We start from the raw sequence: 27,300 nt of genomic DNA on the forward strand, positions 1-27,300 counted from the left end.
GAACCCATCATATAATGCTCGTTTATCAAACTGCCATGGACGTCCAAGGAGTATATGGCTTGAATTCATAGAAATAGCATCACATAAAACTTCATCTTCATATCCCCCAATTGAAAATGACACACATACTTGCTCTATAACTTCTAACTCTTCATCTTTATTTAATGCTTGCAAAACATATGAACTGGGATGTTTGAATGTTATAAGCCCTAACTTCTCAACCATGTATGTGCTTGCAAGATTTGCACAACTACCACCATCAATGGCTACAAGGCATACTTTATCATTCACATGAAAACGAGTATGAAATGGATTCCTCCTTTGTTGTCCATAATCCATTCGAAAGATGGGAGAATTGTTAATGAAAAATTAATAGTTGAATAAGATGAAAGGACCTTAGCAATAATCACTCACAAATCCTCACGATCACTCCAAAAAAATGATGATGCTCCACTCAACGCTCGTGTTTGCACTTGGGAATATAAACTGGCTTTTTCAATTCCCCTTATGTTCTCACACACTCGATTAGCCTTTTTCCACTCGTTCCTCTCTTGTAAAGTTCTTAAAAGAACTAACTCGAGAGCTTTCAAGTGGTATGGACGTCGGCTGAAAAATTCGTTAGTGTAGAGGGAAAAAAATAGAAAGGTAGAAAGATTAAATAATGAAGGGTGGTCTTATAAAAGGAATAAAAATAAAGAAAGGTTTACTTACTATGCAAAGATACTCACCACCTTCCTAGAAGAACAATCAAAGGTCTTGAAGACTTCCTTAGGATCAGTTGAAATAATGATGTTACTTGTCACCTTTGGCACTTCTTTGCATTTTGATTTCTTTGTTTCCTTTCTTTAGTTTTTATTCACTTGGAATCCCTTGTTGATGTTGGGATTAAATTGCTGATTTTTTTTCTTTTGGCACTTCTCTTTTTGATTTTCTTTTTATTGAATGGTAGGATGTTGTTTTTGCTTGTTCTTGTTGCAATCCACCTTAGTTGGTGATATGTTTAAAGGAAGAACAAAAAAAAGAAGCAACGAGAAAGAAGAAAAACAAAAAGAAAAATACTCCTACAACAAATTTGGAGTGCAAAAGAAAAGAAAAAGAAGAAAATTCAAAGAAAACAAAAAGAAGCAATTTGCAAATTACACTCAAAGAGAAGCACAATACAATCTGCCCCAAACAACAAACTAGAAGGAGGTATCCTTGTTGTTTCTTGTGAAGGAAGATAGTATGTGTTGCAACTTGAGTTGTAAGTTATCTTCATTTTTTTATCATTTCATTTATTTATTCTTTCATCTTTTCTTATTTCATTACCATATCTTTTTCTAAACCTTTTTCTATACTACCCTTATCATAACCATTTTCTATTCCTAACCATTCTAAACCGACGCACAAACTAAAGAAACTTGCTTAATCTTGAGTTAGTTCTTAAAAAGGACCCACAAGAGAGAATTGAGCGGTAAAAGGCAAACGAGAGGGTAAGATCAGAAGGGGATCAAGAAAAAGCCAAGGAACATATCCCCGAGTGCAAACACGAGAGTGAGTGGAGTGCAATCTGAATTTTCTTGGAGTGATCAAGTGAGGTTTTGTGAGTGTGCTGGTAAGGTTTTCATTTCATTTTACTAACCATGCCACAAGGATTGTTTGATTTCCATTCAGTTTCAAGACAAGCTTTTGTCATTAAAAAGGTTTTGAGCACTCAAATCATAGAAGATGATCAAAGAGAAAACATCTTCCATACTCGTTGTCATGTAAACAACAAAGTTTGTTTTATGATCATCGATGGAAGAAGTTGTACGAATGTTGCAAGCACTCTTATGGTGGAAAAACTTGGCCTGAAGACTTCCAAGCATCCGAATCCATATAAACTTCAATGGTTAAATGACGGTGGAGAAGTAAGAATCACAAAGCAAGTTGTCATTCCATTTTCAATTGGTAAATATCAAGATGAAGTTCTATGTGATGTTGTACCAATGGATGCTGGACATATACTTTTGGGAAGACCATGGCAATTCGATCGAAGAGCAATCCATGATGGTTTTACCAACATATATACTATCATTCATAATGATAAGAAATTCACTTTGACGCCACTATGTCCTAGTCAAGTGAATGAATATCAGATTCAGTTAAAGAAAAACATGGATTCATTCAAAAACAATGAAAAAGAGACGACTAAAGCATTGAACATCTATGCTGGAAGAAAGGAGATTCGGAAACACTTGTTGTCACATAAGGCTTTAATTGTACTAATGTACAAGGAAAGTCTATTTTTAACTAATCTCCAAGAAGGTTTGCCTTCTTCTGTTGTTTCTCTTTTACAGGAATTCGAAGCCATGTTTCCAGAAGATATTAAGTTCACCTCGTTCATTGAGCCATTGTAGTTTGTAGGGATTTGGATGTTTCAACGTTTGCAATCCCAATTTCTCCACCATGATGGTACTGGCAACATTAGTACAACTCCCACTGTCTATAATCATGAAACACACCTTTTCATTCACATGGCAGCGAGTATGAAAGATGTTTTCCCGTTGTATATCGTCTTCTACTACTTGAGTACTCAGACTTCTCTTGACCACTAGGGCTTCAACTTCCACCGAAGCACCAATTTCTGCTTCTTCCTCGACTTCGGTTGGTGTTGTTTCTTCTTCTTCATGGTCAGATTCAATCTCACCATTTCCAAGTAGTAACATGGTGTTTCTATTGGGACATTGTGTGGATATATGCCCCCTCCCAAGACATTTAAAGCAACGGATGTCTCTTGTTTGTTCAGGGATCTCTTTTCCTCGATTCTCCTTACCAAGTTGAGATGCATTTGATGATTCAGCCTTTTCTTTGGTAGGAATAGGGGTAGACTTCCTCAAATTGTTGTTTGGACTCCATCTTGAAGATGTAGGCTTAGAAGTACGATAGATAGGTCTTCTCCGTAGTTGCCTTTCTATTTTCATAGCCATTTGCACCATTTCATCAAGTTCGATATAATGATACAATTCTAGTGTGTTGGCAATCTCAGGATTGAGTCCATATAGAAATCTAGCCATGGTTGCTTCACGATCCTCCTCAATATTGACTCGGATCATTGCCACTTCCATTTCTTTATAATAATCCTCCACACTCTGTTGGCCTTGCTTCAAATTCTGCAATTTCTGAAACATGTCTCGGTGATAATGAGTAGGAATGAAACGTTTACGCATGATACCTTTCATTTCGAGCCATGTTGAAATTGGTCTCTCCCCATTCCTCCTCCAGGTAATAGTAAGTTGATCCCACCATATCAAAGCATAATCAACAAACTCCATAGCTGCCAATCTTACTTTCTTGGGTTCGTAATAGTTATGGCAACTAAACACATGTTCCACCTTGCTTTCCCATTCAAGATAGGCTTTTGGATCAGTCTTTCCTTGAAATTGAGGAATTTTGATTTTGATGTTGCTCATATTATCATCAACATTGGCACGCCTAGGTCCTTGTATCAATGCTGGTTCTTCTTCATCATAAGGATTTGGAACATCATCTTTGGGAAGAGGTTGTTGCCTCTGAGGAGTATCATTGTTTCTGGTTTATGGTTGATCTTGTCTTTGGTCTAGTTTCTCATGGAGAGCATCAAATTCTGTTCGAAACATTCTTATCATTTCTCCAATTAGTGCTTGCATTTGCAAATTGGGTTGACCTGCATTTCCTTTAGGACTTTGAGATATGGTTAGTAAATAAAACAAAAATAAACCTTACCAGCACACTCACAAAGTCTCACAATTTCACTCTAAAGAAGAGATAAGATCACTCCACTCAACACTCGTGTTTACTCTCGGGAATATATATTTGGCTTTTAACAATTCCCCTTCTGATCTCACTCTCTCAATAGCCCTTTTCCACTCAATTTCTCTTGCTAAGTCCTTTGAAGAACTTACTCAATATTAGAATAAGTTAATTCCTTCCTTATGTGCGTCGGCTGCAAATATGGTTAGGGTAGAAAGAATAGAAATGGAAAGGTAGAAGAAAGGATTCAAAGGTATTTAAAAGAAAGAAATGGTTTAAGACAAGGAAAATAAAAGGATAGAAAATGAAGAGGTGACTTACAATTCAAGAAACAACACTTACTGCAACCTTTCACAAGAAACAATAAGGTTATCTTCTCTTAGTGTAGATGGCCTCTTTGATGTACTTTGCTATGGTAGAGCACTTTTCCTTGGCTTGCTTTTCTCTTTTTGAAATCTTTTTCTTTTTCTTATTATCTGAATTTTCTTCTTTTTGTCTTTTTTTTGCACTCCAATTTTGTTGAAGGAGTCTTTTTTTCTCTTTTGAACTTCTTTTTTTGCTTTGCACGCCAATGACACTTTTGTTGTCAATCCAACTATGCTCTGATTACCGCTTGATGTAAGACGAATCTACACACTTTGGTGAGAAGAGTAGATAGCCTTATTGTGTCCCGATCTAGAATTGACAAGTACTGATGTCCTTGAATTTATAGGTTTGGGCTGCAAAATAAGATAAGAAAATATATTTAATAATGGACTTAATAAAGGGTAATAATATAAGTAATGAAAATAAATAATAAGAATGAAATGAAATAAATAAAGGATAGAGATGGCTGCGGAATTGATGGAAGCGATGGATGATGTTGATGATGAAATGGCAATGGTGGTGATGTTGTATCTCAAACACGCCAAAGATGAAATAGTACTAAGGAGCACAATCTCGGTCTTCACAAACTTGCTTGAGGGGTGGTGATAGTGCCTTCAACCCACTAGATAACAATCTAAGAATTTAGGAATCAAAATGGAAGGAATGACGCCACAAGTATAGGAAATTATACTTGCTTAATCGATAAGTTCACAAAGAACTTTGAAGAGAAATTAACTCACAAGAGTAATTTTTAATATATGAGATGAGATGGGTACAAATGAAGGCAAGCCACTCTATTTATAGGAAATGAGAGGGCTTGGCCGAATGGTTACAAGTTGTTTCGGCTAGATACATAACTTTATGAAGATACATAATGTTTTAATATGAAAGATTAAGTCATTTGGGCTTGTGATGGTTCGGCTAACCCTTCATAAAGGGGCTTGATGATTCGGCTAAGGATGGGAAGACATCTCCCTTGGCCGAATGGGGATGCTTGTTTATCTTGGCGCCATTTTCTTCCCTTGGCCGAATGGTGGTGTGTCTCTTCATGTTTGGCGCCAAAGGCTCTCATGTGCATGGATCCTTTAGCTCATATCTCTTGGTGATTTAAGCTTCCAATTGGTGTGATCTCTTCATCCACGTGTTCCTTGTTGAAAAGGCATCTTCATGGGCAGCATCATTCATGAAAGGTAACAATATTTGGAAAAGTAACCCTTCATGTTTGAGCTACTTTGGGTGTGAATGAGCTGGTGGTGAGCTTACCTTAGATGACTTGTAACATGGTGAACGTTTGGGCAGCTCCTTGTGAAAAGGTACCTCTTGAGGTGGCAACTATTCGCGAAAAGGTACGATTTCACAAATTTTGACTTAGGACATATTTGAAGTGTCCTAAGTGGTGATGATGATGGTGCAACTCCCCAGCTGAAATAAGGTCATCTTGTACCTCAAATCTTCAGCTCAATCTAGCTATGATTTCACGGCCTCCGGATAACTTTTCACCAATTGTTCCTTGTTCTCTCTTAATCGATCCCATGTAAGTTTCCTTGCTGTTACATGCTCCATTCAGCTCCAATACAGCTCCCAAGTGTGGGCTGTATGTGCCTACATGCGTAACATAAGAAAATAAACTAAGTATATAAACTTGTATATTATAAAAATGTGACTATAGTATATGATAATAAATTGTATCTCATATATAAATGGATAACTTATTATCATAATAACTATAGGTATAATATATATATATATATATATATATATATATATATATATATATATATATGAAAATAACTATCTTATAACATATAAAATAAGTATCTATAGGTATAAAGATAGAAAGTTTCTTCCATGGAGAGGTTGGAATAGCCATGGTAAATATGATGCTGAATTGGATCACATCAAACCTTGTTATTTCCCGATCTAGGAGAGACACCAAATGCTACACATTGAATTGGAAGTAATCTGCAAAAATTAAAGAAAGAAATGATTAAAATAGAATATGAAAGAATAAAGGAAATGATAAGAAAAGGAAATGGATAGAAATGATATCAAAGATGGCTGTGGAAGTTTTATAGAAGAATCCTTCAAGAATTGATAAATTCGGCCTCCAAATAATGTTGATAGACGAATGCCTTAATAATGATATTGTACTAATTTATAGGTGAAAAGAATGAAGATGGCAATGGAATGGTAATGGAATTGGCGTGAAGGTGGTGGACTATGGTGATGTTATAGGCGTGAAAATGGTGATGGAAAATGGTGATGAACAGATAGTATCTTATAAAACTAAGAAGGAACCAATGCTATAAAGGAGCAAAGACTTGTTTCTTATAAGTCTTATAAGGGATGGTAGGAAAGGACTTTGACCCACTAGTTATAGGAACTAGGAACCAGAAGTATCAATGAAAGGGTTTGATGCCACAAACTATGAAAGCTTGCTTAATCGATATAGTTCTAAAAAGAACTTGAAAAGAGAAATATCTCACAAAGAGTTTTTAATTCATCAAAGGGTTCAAGTTACAAATGAAATGCAATAGCCTATTTATAGTTTTCAAAGGGTTTAGGCCAAATAGATATTTGATGGTTCGGCCAAGGTTGAAACCCCTTTGAAAATACATGATTTTTGATGAAAATACATGATTTCAATGAAGATACTTGCTCTTGGCCGAATGGTTATGTGTTGGTTCGGCCCTACGATTGATTTGAATGCATTTGGAAGTTATTTGGGTGCCAAAATGAAGAGGAAAGAGTCTTTGGCCGAACAGGAAGCATCCCTTGTTTTTTTGGCGCCAATTTGATGTCACATGGAGTGCACAAGCTTGAATGATGCACATGGCAGCCTACTTGAATGCACATGGGTCTTCTTGCAAGTCTTTGGTGATGTTACAACCATAGGATGGTGATGTGATCTAATTCAACATCATATTTACCATGGCTATTCCAACCTCTCCAGGGAAGAAACTTTCTATCTTTATACCTATAGATACTTATTTCATATGTTATAAGATAGTTATTTTCATATATATATATATTATACCTATTGTTATTATGATAATAAGTTATCCATTTATATATGAGATACAAGTTATTATCATATACTATAGTCACAGTTTTATAATATACAAGTTTATATACTTAGTTTATTTTCTTATGTTACGCATGTAGGCACATTCGGCCAACACTTGGGAGCTGCATTGGAGCTAAATGGAGCATGTAACAGCAAGGAACTTACATGGGATCGATTAGGAGAACACAAGGAACAATTGGTGAAAAGCTGGGGAGTTGCACCATCATCATCACCACTTAGGACACTTCAAATATGTCCTAAGTCAAAATTTGTGAAATCGTACCTTTTCGCGAATAGTTGCCACCTCAAGAGGTACCTTTTCACAAGGAGCTGTCCAAACGTTCACCATGCTACAAGTCACCTATGGCCAGCTCACCTTTAGCTCATTCACACCATAAGTAGCTCAAACATGAAGGGACACCTTTCTCAAACATTGTGACCTTTCATGAATGATGCTGCCCATGAAGATGCCTTTTCATCTAGAAGCACGTTAGTGAAGAAATTACAACCATTGGAAGCTTAAATCATCATGAGGAAGAGTGCCATGCATATTCGGCCACATCACATGGCATGCACATGAGAGCCTTTTTGGCGCCAAACATAAAGAGACACACCACCATTCGGCCAAGGGAAAAAATGGCGCCAAGATGAACAAGCATCCCTATTCGACCAAGGGAGATGTCTTCCCATCCTTAGCCGAATCATCAAGCCCCTTTATGAAGGGTTAGCCGAACCATCACAAGCCCAAATGACTTAATCTTTCATATTAAAACATTATGTATCTTCATAAAGTTATGTATCTAGCCGAAACAACTTGTAACCATTCGGCCAATCCCTCTCATTTCCTATAAATAGATTGGCTTGCCTTCATTTGTACCCATCTCATCCCTTATATAAAATATACTCTTGTGAGTTATTTCTCTTCAAAGTTCTTTGTGAACTTTATCGATTAAACAAGTGTAGTTCCTATACTTGTGGCGTCATTCCTTCCATTTTGATTCCAAAATTCCTAGATTGATATCTAGTGGGTTGAAGACACTATCACCACCCCTCAAGCAAGTTTGTGAAGACCGGGATTGTGCTTCATAGCATAGTTTTCTCTTTGGCGTGTTTGGGATACAACATCACCACCATTTCCATTTCATCATCACCATCATCCATCTCTTCCATCAATTCCGCAGCCATCTCTATCCTTTCTTTATTTCATTTCATTCTTATTATTTATTTTCATTACTTATATTATTATCCCCTTTATTAATTCCATTATTAATCATTATTTTCTTATCTTATTTTGTAGCCCAAACTTATAAATTCAAGGACATCAGTACTTGTCAATCCTAGATCGGGACACAATAAGGCTATCTACTCTCTTTTCCCAAAGCGTGTAGATTTGCCTTACATCAAGCGGTAATCAGAGCATAGTTGGATTGACAACAAAAGTGTCATTGGCGTGCAAAGCAAAAAGAAATTCAAAAGAGAAAAAGACTCCTTCAACAAATTGGAGTGCAAAAAGAAGAGAAAAATCAGAAAAGAAGAAAAGAAGAAAATAAGAAAAGAAAAGAAAAGAAAAAGAGAAGTTAAAAAAAAAGATAAAGCAAGCCAAGGAAAGTGCTCTACCATTACAAAGTACATCAAAGAGGCCTATCTACACTAAGAGAAGATAACCTTATTGTTTCTTGAGAAAGGTTGCAGTAAGTGTTGTTCCTTGAATTGTAAGTCACCTCTTCCTTTTCTATCCTTTCATTTTCCTTGTCTTCAACCATTTTTATCTTTTAATACCTTTGAATCCTTTCTTCTACCTTTCCATTTCTATTCTTTTCTACCCTAACCTATTTTGCAGCCGACGCACACAAGGAAAGAATTAACTTGTTCTAATCTTGAGTAAGTTACTCAAAGGACTTATCAAGAGAAATTGAGTGGAAAAAGGCTATTGAGAGAGTGAGATCAGAAGGGGAATTGTTAAAAGCCAAATATATATATTCCCGATAGTAAACACGAGTGTTGAGTGGAGTGATCTTATCTTTTCTTTGGAGTGAAATTGTGAGACTTTGTAAATGTGCTGGTAAGGTTTATTTTTGTTTTATTTACTAACCATGTCTCAAAGTCCTAAAGGAAATGCAGGTCAACCCAATTTGCAAATGCAAGCACTAATTGGAGAAATGATAAGAATGTTTCGAACATAATTTGATGCTCTCCATGAGAAACTATACCAAAGACAAGATCAACCACAAACCAAAAACAATGATACTCCTCAGAGGTAACAACCTCTTCCCGAAGATGATGTTCCAAATCCTTATGATGAAGAAGAACCAGCATTGATACAAGGACCTAGGCATGCCAATATTGATGATAATATGAGCAACATCAAAATCAAAATTCCTCAATTTCAAGGGAAGACTGATCCAGAAGCCTATCTTGAATGGGAAAGCAAGGTGGAACATGTGTTTAGTTGCCATAACTATTCCGAACTCAAGAAAGTAAGATTGGAAGCTATGGAGTTTGTTGATTATGCTTTGATATGGTGGTATCAACTTACTATTACCCGGAGGAGGAATGGAGAGAGACCAATTTCAACATGGCTCAAAATGAAAGGTATCATGTGTAAACGTTTCATTCCTACTCATTATCACCGAGACATGTTTCAGAAATTGCAGAATTTGAAGCAAGGCCAACGGAGTGTGGAGGATTATTATAAAGAAATGGAAGTGTCAATGATCCGAGTTAATATTGAGGAGGATCGCGAAGCAACCATGGCTAGATTTCTTACTGGACTCAATCCTGAGATTGCCAACACACTAGAATTGTGTCATTACATCGAACTTGATGAAATGGTGCAAATGGCTATGAAAATAGAAAGGCAACTTCGGAGAAGACCTATCTCTCGTACTTCAGTGCCTACATCTTCAAGATGGAGTCCAAACAACAATTTGAGGAAGTCTACCCCTATTCCTACCAAAGAAAAGGCTGAATCATCAAATGCATCTCAACTTGGTAAGGAGAATCGAGGAAAAGAGATCCCTAAACGAACAAGTGACATCCGTTGCTTTAAATGTCTTGGAAGGGGGCATATATCCACACAATGTCCCAATAGAAACACCATGTTACTACTTGCAAATGGTGAGATCGAATCTGACCATGAAGAAGTAGAAGCGCCACCACCACTAACAGAAGTTGAGGAAGAAACATAAATTAGTGCTCCGGTGGAAGGTGAAGCCTTAGTGTTTAAAAGAAGTCTGAATGTCCAAGTAGTAGAAGATGACGTACAACGGTAAAACATCTTTCATACTCGATGCCATGTGAATGAAAAGGTGTGTTTCATGATTATAGACAGTGGGAGTTGTACTAATGTTGCCAGTACCATCATGGTGGAGAAATTGGGATTGCAAACGTTGAAACATCCAAATCCCTACAAACTATAATGGCTCAATGAACGAGGTGAACTTAATGTCAACAAACAGGTGATGGTTCCTTTCTCTATTGGTAAGTACAAGGATGAGGTTATGTGCGATGTTGTTCCTTTGCATGCTAGCCATTTACTCCTTGGAAGACCATGGCAATATGATAGGTGGACCATTCATGATTGTTTTACCAATCAGTATTCATTCAACCATGGAGGAAATAAGATCATCCTAACACCCTTGACACCTAAACAAGTCCAAGTTGAGCAAATCAAGATGAAACAAAGTGTTGAGGCCATGAGGAAAGGAAAATCGAAGTTAATCCAGGAAGAAAACATTCCAAAAACAAGTGCTTATACATCTAAGTGCTTGTTACAAAGATGTTTACTGACGAGGCGCAAGGTCAATGAAGATTTTTCTAACTTTGACAATGCAGGAATTTCCTTTGATTTGTAGGATGATCCAAGTGACACAATCCATCAATTTGGGAAATTAAAGGACGTGACCTTTCAAGAGCCAATAGGTGCGACTATTGAAGAGCAAAGAATGGTAAATCTTCATCCAAAGGACGTGATCCATCAAGAGTCATGCCTATTAAAACCCAAAGGGAAATGATTTTTCATCCAAAGGGCGTGACTTATGAGAACATCACCATTCCAAGAGTCACCACCTTTCATGAATCAATGCATCTATCTATGGAAAGGAGCATGATTTTTGGAATACAAAAGGGCACTAACGTTCAAAGCCAAATGTCTTCAATAGACATGAACTTTGAACCTATATTTTTTAGGAAGTATTTCTTAACATTAAATTTGTTTGATCACATTCATACTAATGAAAGTTTTCTTTCTTTTCAGGTTAAGAACTTCCAAAGCAGTCTTTCAACGGATATGAACCTTTTTGTAAAAATTGAATGGAATGACACTAAGAAAAGACGATCATTCGATTTGAGGACAAATCGATTAAAAAAAGGGGAGGATGATGTGATCCAATTCAGCATCATATTTACCAGGGCTATTCCAACCTCTCCAGGGAAGAAACTTTCTATCTTTATACCTATAGATACTTATTTCATATGTTATAAGATAGTTATTTTCATATATATATATTATACCTATAGTTATTATGATAATAAGTTATCCATTTATATATGAGATACAAGTTATTATCATATACTGGAGTCACATTTTTATAATATACAAGTTTATATACTTAGTTTATTTTCTTATGTTACGCATGTAGGCACATTCGGCCAACACTTGGGAGCTGCATTGGAGCTAAATGGAGCATGTAACAGCAAGGAAACTTACATGGGATCGATTAGGAGAACACAAGGAACAATTGGTGAAAAGCTGGCCGGAGGCCGTGAGCTCATAGCTAGATTGAGCTGAATATTTGAGCTACAAGATGACCTTATTTTAGCTGGGGAGTTGCACCATCATCATCACCACTTAGGACACTTCAAATATATCCTAAGTCAAAATTTGTGAAATCGTACATTTTCGCGAATAGTTGCCACCTCAAGAGGTACCTTTTCATAAGGAGCTGCCCAAACGTTCACCATGCTACAAGTCACCTATGGCCAGCTCACCTTTAGCTCATTCACACCATAAGCAGCTCAAACATGAAGGGACACCTTTCTCAAACATTGTGACCTTTCATGAATGATGCTGCCCATGAAAATGCCTTTTCATCTAGAAGCACGTTGGTGAAGAAATTGCAACCATTGGAAGCTTAAATCATCATGAGGAAGAGTGCCATGCATATTCGGCCACATCACATGGCATGCACATGAAAGCCATTTTGGCGCCAAACATGAAGAGACACACCACCATTCGGCCAAGGAAAGAAAATGGCGCCAAGATGAACAAGCATCCCCATTCGACCAAGGGAGATGTCTTCCCATCCTTAGCCGAATCATCAAGCCCCTTTATGAAGGGTTAGCCGAACCATCACAAGCCCAAATGACTTAATCTTTTATATTAAAACATTATGTATCTTCATAAAGTTATGTATCTAGCTGAAACAACTTGTAACCATTCGGCCAAGCCCTCTCATTTCCTATAAATAGAGTGGCTTGCCTTCATTTGTACCCATCTCATCTCTTATATAAAATATACTCTTGTGAGTTATTTCTCTTCAAAGTTCTTTGTGAACTTTATCGATTAAACAAGTGTAGTTCCTATACTTGTGGCGCCATTCCTTCCATTTTGATTCCAAAATTCCTAGATTGATATCTAGTGGGTTGAAGACACTATCACCACCGCTCAAGCAAGTTTGTGAAGAGCGGGATTGTGCTTCATAGCATAGTTTCCTCTTTGGCGTGTTTGGGATACAACATCACCACCATTGCCATTTCATCATCACCATCATCCATCTCTTCCATCAATTCTGCAGCCATCTCTATCCTTTCTTTATTTCATTTCATTCTTATTATTTATTTTCATTACTTATATTATTATCCCCTTTATTAATTCCATTATTAATCATTATTTTCTTATCTTATTTTGCAGCCCAAACTTATAAATTCAAGGACATCAGTACTTGTCAATCCTAGATCGGGACACAAATAAGGCTATCTACTCTCTTTTCCCAAAGCGTGTAGATTCGCCTTACATCAGATGGTGTCTTGAAGTCCATGGAATGAATATGGCAGCAACTAGGCGTGACTTGGCTTCCAACATGCATCTAGGTGTCATGTCCTTCAATGTGCAGCAACTTGTCATGAAAGGTCACATTATGTGGAAGGTAACCTTTCATCATTTGAGCTACTTTACAAGTGTTTGAGTTGAAGATGAGCTGGCCATAGATGAATTACATGAAGATGAGTCATAGGTCAGCTCCTTGTGAAAAGGCACATTTTGGAATGACAACTATTCGTGAAAAGGTACGAATCCACAAAAATTGACATAGACCATATTTGAAGTGTTCTGTGTGGTGAATATGACGGTGCAACTCTCCAGCTGAAATGAGGTCTCTAGCTAGCTCAAAAGTCCAGCTCAAGTGACCTATGAGCTCGGGGGTCAGCTGGCAACTTTTCCCAAAATGTTCTTGAGCTATCCCGGAGTTGTCCTAGTAAAGTTTCCATAGCTCTTGGACTCCAATGCTAGCTTTAAGTCAGCTCCCATCATATGGCCGAACATGCACCTACAAAAGAAAGCATAATATAAGCTAAGTATATGAATTATTATAAAGTAATAAGAATGTGCATATTATAAAGATGTGAACTATAGGTTATAATAATAACTCATGCATCATATGATAATGAATGAATATTATTATTACAACTATAGGTTATATGCGTGAATATCAATCAATGATGCAAACCATAGGACATAATGAATGAATACACATGTTATGCTAATTCAAGCATAGTCTAATATGAAAATGTATGCTCATAATAATATATAATGCATAAATGAGTAAATATAATATAAAGTAAGGTAGAACTCCCTTATATTGAGCTTGATGGAATTTCAATGATGTGAGTATGTCATGCAAAATGTTGGTGCTAGATAGGATCACATCATTCAAGACAAGTGCTTGTCATTAAAAAGGCTTTAAGCACTCAAATTCTAGAAGATAACCAAAGAGAAAACATCTTCCATACTCGTTGTCATGTAAACAACAAAGTTTGTTTCATGATCATCGATGGAGGAAGTTGTACGAATGTTACAAGCACTCTTATGGTGGAAAGTCCATATACTTCAATGGTTAAATGACGGTGGAGAAGTAAGGATCACAAAGCAAGTTGCATTCCAATTTCAATTAGCAAATATCAAGATGAAGTCCTTTGTGATGTTGTACCAATGGATGTTGGACATATACTTTTGGGAAGACCGTGGCAGTTTGACAGAAGAGCAATCCAAGATGGGTTTACCAACAAGTATACTATCACCCATAATGGTAAGAAATTCCTTTTGACGCCACTTTCTCCTAGTCAAGTGAACGAAGACCAAATTCATTTGAGAAAAAGTATTGAGGCAATGAAGCAGCAATTTGAAGAAGAACATTTTGAGGAGACAAGAACAATTGAAAATGAATCTGTTGGAGTTGAAAAAGATGTTTGGCAATTAGTGGAGCAAATTGAAAGTGGAAAATTTAAAAATGATGAGTGTAAAAATGAGAAGCAGAGTGAAGGATAAATTTTACCTAACAAATTTTCTTCTACTATTTATTTTTCCTTGTAGGATATTCAAAGAGATATCTTTTCAAGCTGAAGATTCAAAAAATATGTCTTTTGAAGAACCAATAGGTGTGATCATTGGTAATTCACAAGACATGTCCTTTGACGTTCCAACAGTTATGCCACTTGAAGTTCCAAAAGAAGAGTCACTTGAAGTGCCAAGAGTTGTGTTCGTTGACATTCCAAGTGCATTGCCAATTATGAAAAGAATTCAACAACCAACTCCCATTAAACATCTACCTTGGTTTGATGTTTCTATTCATCTTGTTAATAATTTATTATATTTTAACTTTGATTTACTTTGTAGGAATTTGAGTTATGTACATGGTATTATCTTACCAAACGTTAATGACAAAATCCTTTGTCGTTATAAGCTTGATTGGTGCATTAAACTCAAACATTTCAAGAAGTTTAAAAGGTTAATACTCTCCACAACCTATCATGATGATTCAAAGAGTGTAAATAAAGAGTTACGTATTCTTTTTAAAGAATATGATGTGTCAGAGGATCAAGGAGTGATACAAGAAACTAGAAACATCACCAAAGGACACATTGCAAGTTCCTATTCCAACAAAAGCTATAACTTTTCATGATTCAATGGACATGACTCTTGACCATCCACCAAACATAGACAGGGAGTATTTCTTTCACTTATTTATCATTAATCATTCTCTTATGAGATTCCTTTCTCTTTTCAGGTCATGGACACTCAGGGAACTTATTCAAGGGATGTGATTTTTTATAAGAATCATTTCATAAATATGGCCTATGAACGGGCGTACAATTTGGAGAAGTCACCTTTCGATTTGAGGATAAATCACCCAAAATAAGGGGAGGATGATGTGATACTGTCTAGCTCCAATTTTCTCCATGACTAAATAACACCATGGATGTTATTCAAATCTGGTTCTAAGGGAGTTCTACCTTACTTTATTTTATATTTACTTATTTATGCTCTATATATTATTATGAGCATACATTTGCATATTAGTCTATACTTGAATTATCATAACATGTGCATTCATTCATTATATGGTTTACATCATTAATTGATATTCAAGCATATAATCTATAGTTGTAATAATATTCATTCATTGACATATGATGCATGAGTTATTATTATAACCTATGGGTCACATCTTTATATTATAAGTTATTACTTCAAATACTTAGCTTATATTATGCTTTCTTTTTGTAGGTGCATGTTCGGCCACATAAAGAGAGCTGACTTAAAGCTAGAATCAGAGTCCAGGAGCTAAGGAAACTTGAATAGGACAACTCTGGGACAGCTCAAGAACATTTTGGGACAAAGTTACTAGTTAACCCCCGAGCTCATAGCTGACTTGAGCTGGACTTTTAAGCTAGCTAGAGGTTTCATTTTAGCTGGAGAGTTGCACCATCATCACCACCACACAGAGTACTTCAAATATGGTCTATGTCAATTTTTGTGGATTTGTACCTTTTCGCAAATAGTTGCCATTCTAAGAGGTGCCTTTTCACAAGGAGTTGTCCTATGATTCATCTTCATGTAATTCATCTATGGCCAGCTCATCTTCAGCTCAAACACATGGAAAGTAGCTCAAATGATGAAAGGTTACCTTCCACAAATGTGACCTTTCATGACAAGTTGATGCTCATTGAAGACCACGACACCTAGATGCACATTGGAAGCTAAGTCACGCCTAGTTTCTACCTATCTTGATTCCATGGACTTCAAGACATCATCCTATGGTTGCAACCTCACCAAAGCCTTGTAAGAAGACCCATGTGCGTTCAAGTAGGCTGCCATGTGCATCATTCAAGCATGTGCACTCCATGTGACATCAAATTGGCGCCAAAACACCAAGGGGTGCTTCCTATTCGGCCAAAGACTCTTTCCTCTTCATTTCGGTGCCCAAATAACTTCCAAATGCATTCAAAACATCCTTAAGGCCGAACCAACACATAACCATTCGACCAAAAGCATTTATCTTCATTAAAATTATGTATTTTCATTAAAAATCATGTGTTTTCAAAGGGGTTTCAACCTTAGCCGAACCATCATGTGTCTATTCGACCTAAACCCTTTGAAAACTATAAATAGGCTATTGTATTTCATTTGTAAAAAATCCTTTGATAATATAAAATCCTTGTGAGATTATTATCTCTTCAAGTTCTTTTTAGAACTATATCGATTAAGCAAGATTTTCTAAAGTTTGTGGCGTCAATCCCTTCCTTGATACTTCTGGTTCATAGTTCATATAACTAGTGGGTCAAATTCCTTTCTACCATCCCTTATAAAACTTATAAGAAACGGGTCTTTGTTCTTTATAACATTGGTTCCTTGTTAGTTTTATAAGATACTATTTCCTTCACCATTATCCATCACTTTCACGCCAACTCTATCACCATTCCCTTACCATATTCATCACCATTCCTTAACCATTGAATTATCCATCAACATCAAGAATTACGTGCATCATCACCAATGGTGACCGAATTCATCAAAATTTGAAGGACAATTCAACAACACTTCTGCAGCCCATCTTTGATAACATTTTTATCCATTTCAATTCTTATCATTTCATTTCTTCTTCCATTTATTATTTATATATTTTATCTTAATAATTTATTTCTTTAATTTTTGCAGATTACTTATCAATTCAAAGTGTAGCATTTTGGTGTCTCTCCTAGATCGAGAAACAACAAGGTTGCCAACTTCTCCATTACTGAAGAAGCCTGGTTAGCCTTACATCAACATGGCTCTTCATTTGGTTGTAAATCCCGTATAATTTTTCAGCTGCACTGTCTTTAGTAATCTGGGCATATGTCGAGCTCCCAATATTGGATTGATATGATTCAAAATGCGTTGGAAAGATAAGAGAAAGGGGATTAAATTTTAAGAGACTTCATCTCCTATATATGCTTGTAACATGTTCAAAAGTGTCAATTAATATGACTGACGTGCACTATCCATTGGATTGCCTTGAATGTACCTTGCACTAAATACAAAATGTATATAAGTTACAATGCCCAAGGTAATGAATAAATAATAAGTAACATTCTAATGTAACAAATGATTCCATGGCTAATATAATAATGCAATTTATATGATAACATAAGTAAGGAATGTGTAACACATGCATGAAACAACTAATTAAAGATGTGACATGATTGATAAGTATGCTGACATGATATGTAAATGATATGAAAACATAATAAATGAATCTAAAACATATGTAAACATAATATAACACTAAGTAAAGATGTGGAAACGTATGTTATGCATAAAAATCATATAATATGAAAGTGAATGATAACATATGATTATTCAAGCATAGTTTAAGAATCAAATGTATGCTCATAATAATATATAGTGCATAAATGAGTAAATATAAAATAAAGTAAGGAAGAAATCCCTTAGATTGATCTTGATGGATCTTCAATGATGTGAGTATGTCATGCAAGAAGTTAGTGCTGGACAGGATTACATCATCTTCCCCTTCTTTTGGGTGATTTGTCCTCAAATCAAAAGGTGACTTCTCTTTAGTGTCTTTCCATTCAAACGTTGCTGATTTGTCTTCAAAATATATTGATGTAAGGCACTTGTACCTTGTCGATTGATTGTGGATCTAGGAAGGAAGCAAAACAACCTGCATAAGTGAATGGTTCAAAATAGATGGTTAAGGGTTGTAAACGTATGAGTGAATAGGTAGGTTATTTAAATAATGAGTGATGGAAGCGGAAGATAGTTGATATGGCTATGGTTTATGGTTGATGAAACAAAGGGATGGTTGTGAGGTAGTATCTTAAAGAAGACTCAAAGAAGAACCAATGCTATAGAAAGCAAAGACCCAGACTTTATATTGCTTCTTTAAGGGGTGGTATAAAGGACTTTGACCCACTAGTTATTAGAACTAGGAACCAAAAGTATCAAGGGGAAATGGGTTGATGCCACAAGTATAAAAATACTTGATAAGTCGATAAAAGTCATCAGGACTTAAGAAAGAGAATAATCTCACTTGTATTAATCAAAAAGGTCTAGCTACAAATGAATTATGCTTTCCTATTTATAGGAATTGGAGGGGTATGGCCGAATGATTACAAGGGGTTTCGGCCAGGCCTTGTGCCTTTTTAAAATGACATAATTTAATGCTAAATAAAGATGATGGTTCGGTTTAAATGGAGGGTAATATCCCTTGGCCGAATTGCTCTTGTGTCCCTTCAAGTTGGCACCAAATTGGATGGGAGATGATGCTTGGCCGAATAGTTAGAGAGTTCTTCATCTTGGCGCCTAAATGATACCACTTGCAAGGCACATGGGGGCTGGTCATATGGCACACACATGGGTGTTCTAGGGAGCCTTGTGGTGCAACCTTGTGCATGGGATGATGGCTAGTCATGTGCTCCATCTTGGGCGTGCATGTGTCTCCTCCAAGCTAATTTGAGTGTTGAGCTAGGTAGCAAGCATGGGGGCTATTTGTGAATAAGCTTCCCAGCTGAGTCCTTGTAAGCTCCATAACAGCATGTGTAACTATATTCAGCTACCATTGATATCACTTTTGGAAACTCAGCTCCAAATAGTCCAACTAGTTGAGTTTAGCTAGCCTTGAGCTCCTCCAGCTGAATTGTGCTTTCCTTAGTGTTTCATGAGCTACCATGTACTTTGTGAGCTGTTTTTGAGCTGCATATGATGTCCAAATAATCCACCAAGCTACCCCAACGTGTGTCATACTCCAATGTACCTACATGTGCAAGGAAACAAGGTAAGTCCATGGCATTAAGCTGATATGCGCTTAATACCTTGCTGCCATGCATGATTATGGTAATGTGAGCTATGATTGAAGGTCATGAGCTAATTATATCATCTTATAATATGTATGAACTAATGCATAAAGACTAAGTGCTAAAATGAATGCATAGGAGCTGATAAAATGAATGATAATTATGTTACCTTGATGTATATGTGATAATCATGCTAAATATGATTATAAGACAATTATAGCATACTTAACATGCTTGAAGTATCATTGTGTAGTAATTAATATAAACATGTGGATATGTTATATGCATGAATATCATTGTATTCATAATAAATGATAAATGGAAACATATAAAAATAATATCACAATAAATGATATATAATCATAGCATATATATGAATGATATGAAAAACATGATGAACTAAACATAGGATGGTATTAATGATATGATAATTTACACTAACATGTGAATGCATGATTATGATAGAATAGAATGTATAAACAATATAATATAAGATAAGATAAGAAAGAACTCCCTTAATCAACTTTGAATAACATCCATGGTGTGTTCAAGTCATGGAGAAAGTTGGAGCTAGTTTGGATCTTATCATCTTCCCCTTCTTTTAGGTGATTTGTCCTCAAATCGAAGTAGTTTCTTATTGAAGATCGTCTTGATGTAAGAAGGATTGAATCCTTATGTTTTCCTCTAATAGATGAATCACACGAAATGTGCAACCTCATGGCTTCAAATATGGTAACTTCACGTCCTTTGATGGGAGGACACAATGTTTGGAAACCATTGCATGTCCTTTGATTCAAAAATTGTGTCTTGTACTCCAAAGGTTGTATCCTTTCAAAACATTGTATCTTTTCACTCTTACTCCTTGAATCATCATGATGGTTGGTGAACAAATTTGACTTTTGATCTCCTTCAAGCAAGTGGATAAAGTCAACAACTTTAAGCTTTGTGCTCTTCCAGATGATGTCCTTTAAAAAGGTGGCAAGGCTTGCTCAACTTAGCTAGAAGAGCTAGTATGTAGCTGGAGGAGAGCTTTGGACCAAAGTGCTGAAAATGGACTAAAGGTAGCTGGAAGTAGCTGGGAGAGTAACTGAGGAGCTGAGAAGACCAAAGCTAACTAGCTTGAGTTTATCAAGCTATAACTTACCTAGTTAGCTACCAAGACACTCATCTAGCTTACCTTGAAGCTAGTTCATCTCTAGGCTTCCCAATGGATGCCATGTCATCTAGATACACGTTGAAAGCTAATTCACGCCTAGTTGTTGCCTATCTTCATTCCATGGACTTCAAGACATAATCCTATGGTTGCAACCTCATCAAAGCATAGCAAGAAGACCCATGTGCATTCATGTAGGCTGCCATGTGCATAATTCAAGCATGTGCTGATGTGATCCATTTCAGCATCATGGATATTCCACCCTTACAAGGGAAGAGACTTTCTAACTTTACATATATATATGCTTATTTCAAATATTTTAATATAATTATTTTCATTTATATATACTATATCTATAGCTATTATGATGATAACTTAACCATTAATATGTGAGATATAAGTTATCATAATCTACTATAGTCCACATTATTATATACTACATTGCATAAGTTTATTTACTTAGTTTATTTCTTTATGTTAAGCATGTAGGCACATTCGGCCAACACTTGGGAGCTTCATTGGAGCTAAATGGAGCATGAAACAGCAAGGAAACTCACATAGGGATGCTTAGGAGATTATAAGGAATCATTGATGAAATGTTATTTTGAGGCCGTGAGCTCATAGCTGGATTGAGCTGAAGATTTGAGCTACAAGATGAACTCATTTCAGTTGGGGAGTTTCACCATCATCATCAGCACTTAGGACACTTCAAATATGTCCTAAGTCAAAATTTGTGAAATCATACCTTTTCGCGAATAGTTGCCACCTCGAGAGGTACCTTTCCACAAGGAGCTGCCCAAATGTTCATCATGTTACAAGTCATCTAAGGCCAGCTCACCACCAGCTCATTCACACCATAAATAGCTCAAACATGAAGGGACACCATTATCAAACATTGTGACCTTTCATGAATGATGCTGCCCATGAAGATGCCTTTTCATCTAGGAGCACGTTGGTGAAGAGTTTGCTAGCATTGGAGGCTTAAATCACCAAGAGACATGAGATAGAGCTCCATGCCTATTCGGCCACATCACATGCCATGCACATGAGAACATTTGGCACCAACTTGAGGAGATACAAACCCATACGGCTAAAGACAAGAGAAATGGCGCCAAGATGAACCAACATCACCATTCGGCCAAGGGAGATGTCTTCCCATCCTTAGCCGAATCATCAAGTCCCTTTATGAAGGGTTAGCCAAACCATCACAAGCCCAAATGACTTGATCTTTCATTTTAAAACATTATGTATCTTCCTAAAGTCATGTATCTAGCCGAAACATCATGTAACCATTCGGCCAAGCCCTCTCATTTCCTATAAATAGAGTGGCTTGCCTTCATTTGTACGGATCTCATCTCTAATATAAAATATACTCTTGTGAGTTATTTCTCTTCAAAGTTCTTTGTGAACTTTATCGATTAAGCAAGTATAATTCATATACTTGTGGCGTCACTCATTCCATCCTGATTCCAAAATTCCTAGATTGATATCTAGTGGGTTGAAGACACTATCACCACCCCTCAAACAAGTTTGTGAAGACCGGGATTGTGCTCGTTAGCATTATTTCATCTTTGGCGAGTTTGAGATACAAATCAACACCATCTCCATTTCATCATTGCCACCATCAACAACATACATCAATACCATCAATTCCGCAGCCATCTCTATCCTATCTTTATTTCATTTCATTACATATATTATTATTCCTTTATTTAAGTCCATTATTAATCATATTTTCTTATCTTACTTTGCAGCCCAAGCTTATAAATTGAAGGACATCAGTACTTGTCAATCCTAGATCGGGACACAATAAGGCTATCTACTCTCTTCCATCAAAGCGTGTAGATTCGCCTTACATCAAGTGGTATCAGAGCATAGTTGGATTGACAACAAAAGTGTCATTTGGCGTGCAAAGCTAAAGAAAAAGACTCCTACATCAAAATTGGAGTACAAAAAGAAAGAAAAGACAAAAAGAAGAAAATTCAGAAAAGAAGAAAAAGAAAAAAAGATTTCAAAAAGAGAAAAGCAAGCCAAGGAAAAGTGCTCTACCATAGCAAAGTACATCAAAGAGGCCATCTACACTAAGAGAAGATAACCTTATTGTTTCTTGTGAAAGGTTGCAGTAAGTGTTGTTTCTTGAATTGTAAGTCACCTCTTCCTTTTCTATCCTTTCATTTTCCTTGTCTTCAACCATTTCTTTACCTTTCCATTTCTATTCCTTTCTACCCTAACCTATTTGCAGCCGACGCACACAAGGAAAGAATTAACTTGTTCTAATCTTGAGTAAGTTACTCAAAGGACTTAGCAAGATAAATTTGAGTGGAAAAAGGCTATTGAGAGAGTGAGATCAGAAGGGGAATAGTTAAAAGCCATAAAATATTCCCGAGAGTAAACACGAGTGTTGAGTGGAGTGATCTTATCTTTTCTTTGGAGTGAACTTGTGAGACTTTGTGAGTGTGCTGGTAAGGTTTATTTTTTTGTTTTATTTACTAACCATGTCTCAAAGTCCTAAAGGAAATGTAGGTCAACCCAATTTGCAAATGCAAGCACTGATTGGAGAAATGATGAGAATGTTTCGAACAGAATTTGATGCTCTCCATGAGAAACTAGACCAAAGACAAGATCAACAACAAACCAGAAACAATGATACTCCTCGGAGGCAACAACCTCTTCCAAAAAATGATGTTCCAAATCCTTATGATGATGAAGAACCAACATTGATACAAGGACCTAGGCGTGTCAATGTTGATGAAAATATGAGCAACATCAAAATCAAAATTCCTCAATTCCAAGGGAAGACTGATCCAGAAGCCTATCTTGAATGGGAAAGCAAGGTGGAACATGTGTTTAGTTGCCATAACTATTCTAAACTCAAGAAAGTAAGATTGGCAGCTATGGAGTTTGTTGATTATGCTTTAATATGGTGGGATCAACTTACTATTACTCGGAGGAGGAATGGAGAGAGACCAATTTCAACATGGCTCGAAATGAAAGGTATCATGCGTAAACGTTTCATTCCTACTCATTATCATCGGGATATGTTTCAGAAATTGCAGAACCTAAAGCAAGGCCAAAGGAGTGTAGAGGATTACTATAAGGAAATGGAAGTGGCAATGATCCGAGTCAATATTGAGGAGGATCGCGAAGCAACCATGGCTAGATTTCTTGTTGGACTCAATCCTGAGATTGCCAACACACTAGAATTATATCATTACATCGAACTTGATGAAATGGTGCAAATGGCTATGAAAATAGAAAGACAACTTCGGAGAAGACCTATCTCTCGTACTTCAGTGCCTACATCTTCAAGATGGAGTCCAAACAACAATTTGAGGAAGTCTACCCCTATTCCTACCAAAGAAAAGGTCGAATCATCAAATGCATCTCAACTTGGTAAGGAGAATCGAGGAAAAGAGATCCCTGAATGAACAAGAGACATCCGTTGCTTTAAATGTCTTGGGAGGGGGCATATATCCACACAATGTCCCAATAGAAACACCATGTTACTACTTGGAAATGGTGAGATTGAATCTGACCATGAAGAAGAAGAAGCAACACCAACCGAAGTCGAGGAAGAAGCAGAAATTGGTGCTCCGGTGGAAGGTGAAGCCCTAGTGGTCAAGAGAAGTCTAAGTACTCAAGTAGTAGAAGACGATGTACAACGGGAAAACATCTTTCATACTCGCTGCCATGTGAATGAAAAGGTGTGTTTCATGATCATAGACAGTGGAAGTTGTACGAATGTGGCAAGTACCATCATGGTGGAAAAATTGGGATTGCAAACATTGAAACATCCAAATCCCTACAAACTACAATGGCTCAATGAACGAGGTGAACTTAATGTCAACAAATAGGTGATGGTTCCTTTCTCTATTGGTAAGTACAAGGACGAGGTTATGTACGATGTTGTTCCTATGCATGCTAGTCACTTACTCCTTGGAAGACCATGGCAATATGATAGGAGGACCATTCATGATTATTTTACCAATCAGTATTCATTCAACCATGGAGGGAAGAAGATCATCCTAACACCTTTGATGCCTAGACAAGTTCAAATTGATCAAATCAAGATGAAACAAAGTGTTGAGGACATGAGGAAAGGAAAATTGAAGTTAATAGAGGAGGAAACCAGCCCAAAAACAAGTGCTTATACATCTAAGTGCTTATCACAAAGATGTCTATTGACAAGACGCAAAGTTGATGGTGATTTTTCTAACCTTAACAAAACAAGAATTTTCTTTGATTTGCAGGATGAACCAAGCAACACAATCCATCAATTTGGTAAACTAAAGGATATGACTTTTCAAGAGCCAAGAAGTGCGACTATTGAAGAGCAAAGAATGGTAACTCTTCATCCAAAGGACGTGACCCATCAAGAATCAAGAGTCATGCCTATTGAAAACCAAAGGGAAATGATTTTTCATCTAAAGGGTGTGACTTATGAGGACATCACCATTCCAAGAGTCATAAACATTCATGAATCAATGCATCTATTTATGGAACGGGGCATGATTTTTGGAATACAAAAGGGCACCAACATTCAAAGCCAAATGTCTTCAATAGACATGAACTTTGAATCTATATCTTTCAGGAAGTATTTCTTAACTTTAATCTTGTTTGATCACAATCATACTAATGAAAATTTTCTTCCTTTTCAGATCAAGAACTTACAAGGCATTCTTTCAAAAGATATGAACTTTTTTATAAAGGTACTTATCGAAAGGAATGACTCAAGGAAAAGAAGATCTTTCGATTTGAGGACAAATCGATTAAAAGAAGGGGAGGATGATGTGATCCATTTCAGCATCATGGATATTCCACCCTTACAAGGGAAGAGACTTTCTAACTTTACATATATATATGCTTCTTTCAAATATTTTAATATAATTATTTTCATTTACATATACTATATCTATAGCTATTATGATGATAACTTAACCATTAATATGTGAGATATAAGTTATCATAATCTACTATAGTCCACATTATTATATACTACATTGCATAAGTTCATTTACTTAGTTTATTTCTTTATGTTAAGCATGTAGGCACATTCGGCAAACACTTGGGAGCTATATTGGAGCTAAATGGAGCATGAAACAACAAGGAAACTCATATAGGGATGCTTAGGAGATTATAAGGAATCATTGATGAAAAATTGTTTTGAGACTGTGAGCTCATAGCTGGATTGAGCTGAAGATTTGAGCTACAAGATGAACTCATTTCAGCTGGGGAGTTGCACCATCATCATCACCACTTAGGACACTTCAAATATGTCCTAAGTCAAAATTTGTGAAATCATACCTTTTCGCGAATAGTTGCCACCTCGAGAGGTACCTTTCCACAAGGAGCTGCCCAAACGTTCATCATGTTACAAGTCATCTAAGGCCAGCTCACCACCAGCTCATTCACACCATAAATATCTCAAACATGAAGGGACACCATTATCAAACATTGTGACCTTTCATGAATGATGCTGCCCATGAAGATGCCTTTTCATCTAGGAGCACGTTGGTGAAGAGTTTGCTAGCATTGGAGGCTTAAAATCACCATGAGACATGAGATAGAGCTCCAAGCCTATTCGGCCACATCACATGCCATGCACATGAGAACATTTGGCGCCAACTTGAGGAGATACAAACCCATTCGGCTAAAGAGAAGAGAAATGGTGCCAAGATGAACCAGCATCACCATTCGGCCAAGGGAGATGTCTTCCCATCCTTAGCTGAATCATCAAGTCCCTTATAAAGGGTTAGCCGAACCATCACAAGCCCAAATGACTTGATCTTTCATTTTAAAACATTATGTATCTTCCTAAAGTCATGTATCTAGCCGAAACATCATGTAACCATTCGGCCAAGCCCTCTCATTTCCTATAAATAGAGTGGCTTGCCTTCATTTGTACGGATCTCATCTCTAATATAAAATATACTCTTATGAGTTATTTCTCTTCAAAGTTCTTTGTGAACTTTATCGATTAAGCAAGTATAATTCATATACTTGTGGCATCACTCATTCCATCCTGATTCCAAAATTCCTAGATTGATATCTAGTGGGTTGAAGACACTATCACCACCCCTCAAACAAGTTTTTGAAGACCGGGATTGTGCTCGTTAGCATTATTTCATCGTTGGTGAGTTTGAGATACAAATCAACACCATCTCCATTTCATCATTACCACCATCAACAACATCCATCAATACCATCAATTTCGCAGCCATCTCTATCCTATCTTTATTTCATTTCATTACTTATATTATTATTCCTTTATTTAAGTCCATTATTAATAATATTTTCTTATCTTATTTTGCAGCCCAAGCTTATAAATTCAAGGACATCAGTACTTGTCAATCCTAGATCGGGACACAATAAGGCTATCTACTCTCTTCCATCAAAGCTTGTAGATTCGCCTTACATCATATGCACTTCATGTGACATCGAATTGGCGCCAAAACACCAAGGGATGCTTCCTATTCGGCCAAAAACTCTTTCCTCTTCATTTTGGCACCCAAATAACTTCCAAATGCATTCAAATCATCCTTAAGGTCGAACCAACACATAACCATTCGGCCTAGAGCATGTATTTTCATTAAAGTCTTGTTTTTTTCATTAAAAG

Source organism: Hibiscus syriacus, unplaced genomic scaffold, assembly GCF_006381635.1.
Source record: "Hibiscus syriacus cultivar Baekdansim isolate YM2019G1 unplaced genomic scaffold, ASM638163v2 tig00110007_pilon, whole genome shotgun sequence".
Taxonomy (NCBI): Eukaryota; Viridiplantae; Streptophyta; class Magnoliopsida; order Malvales; family Malvaceae; genus Hibiscus; species Hibiscus syriacus.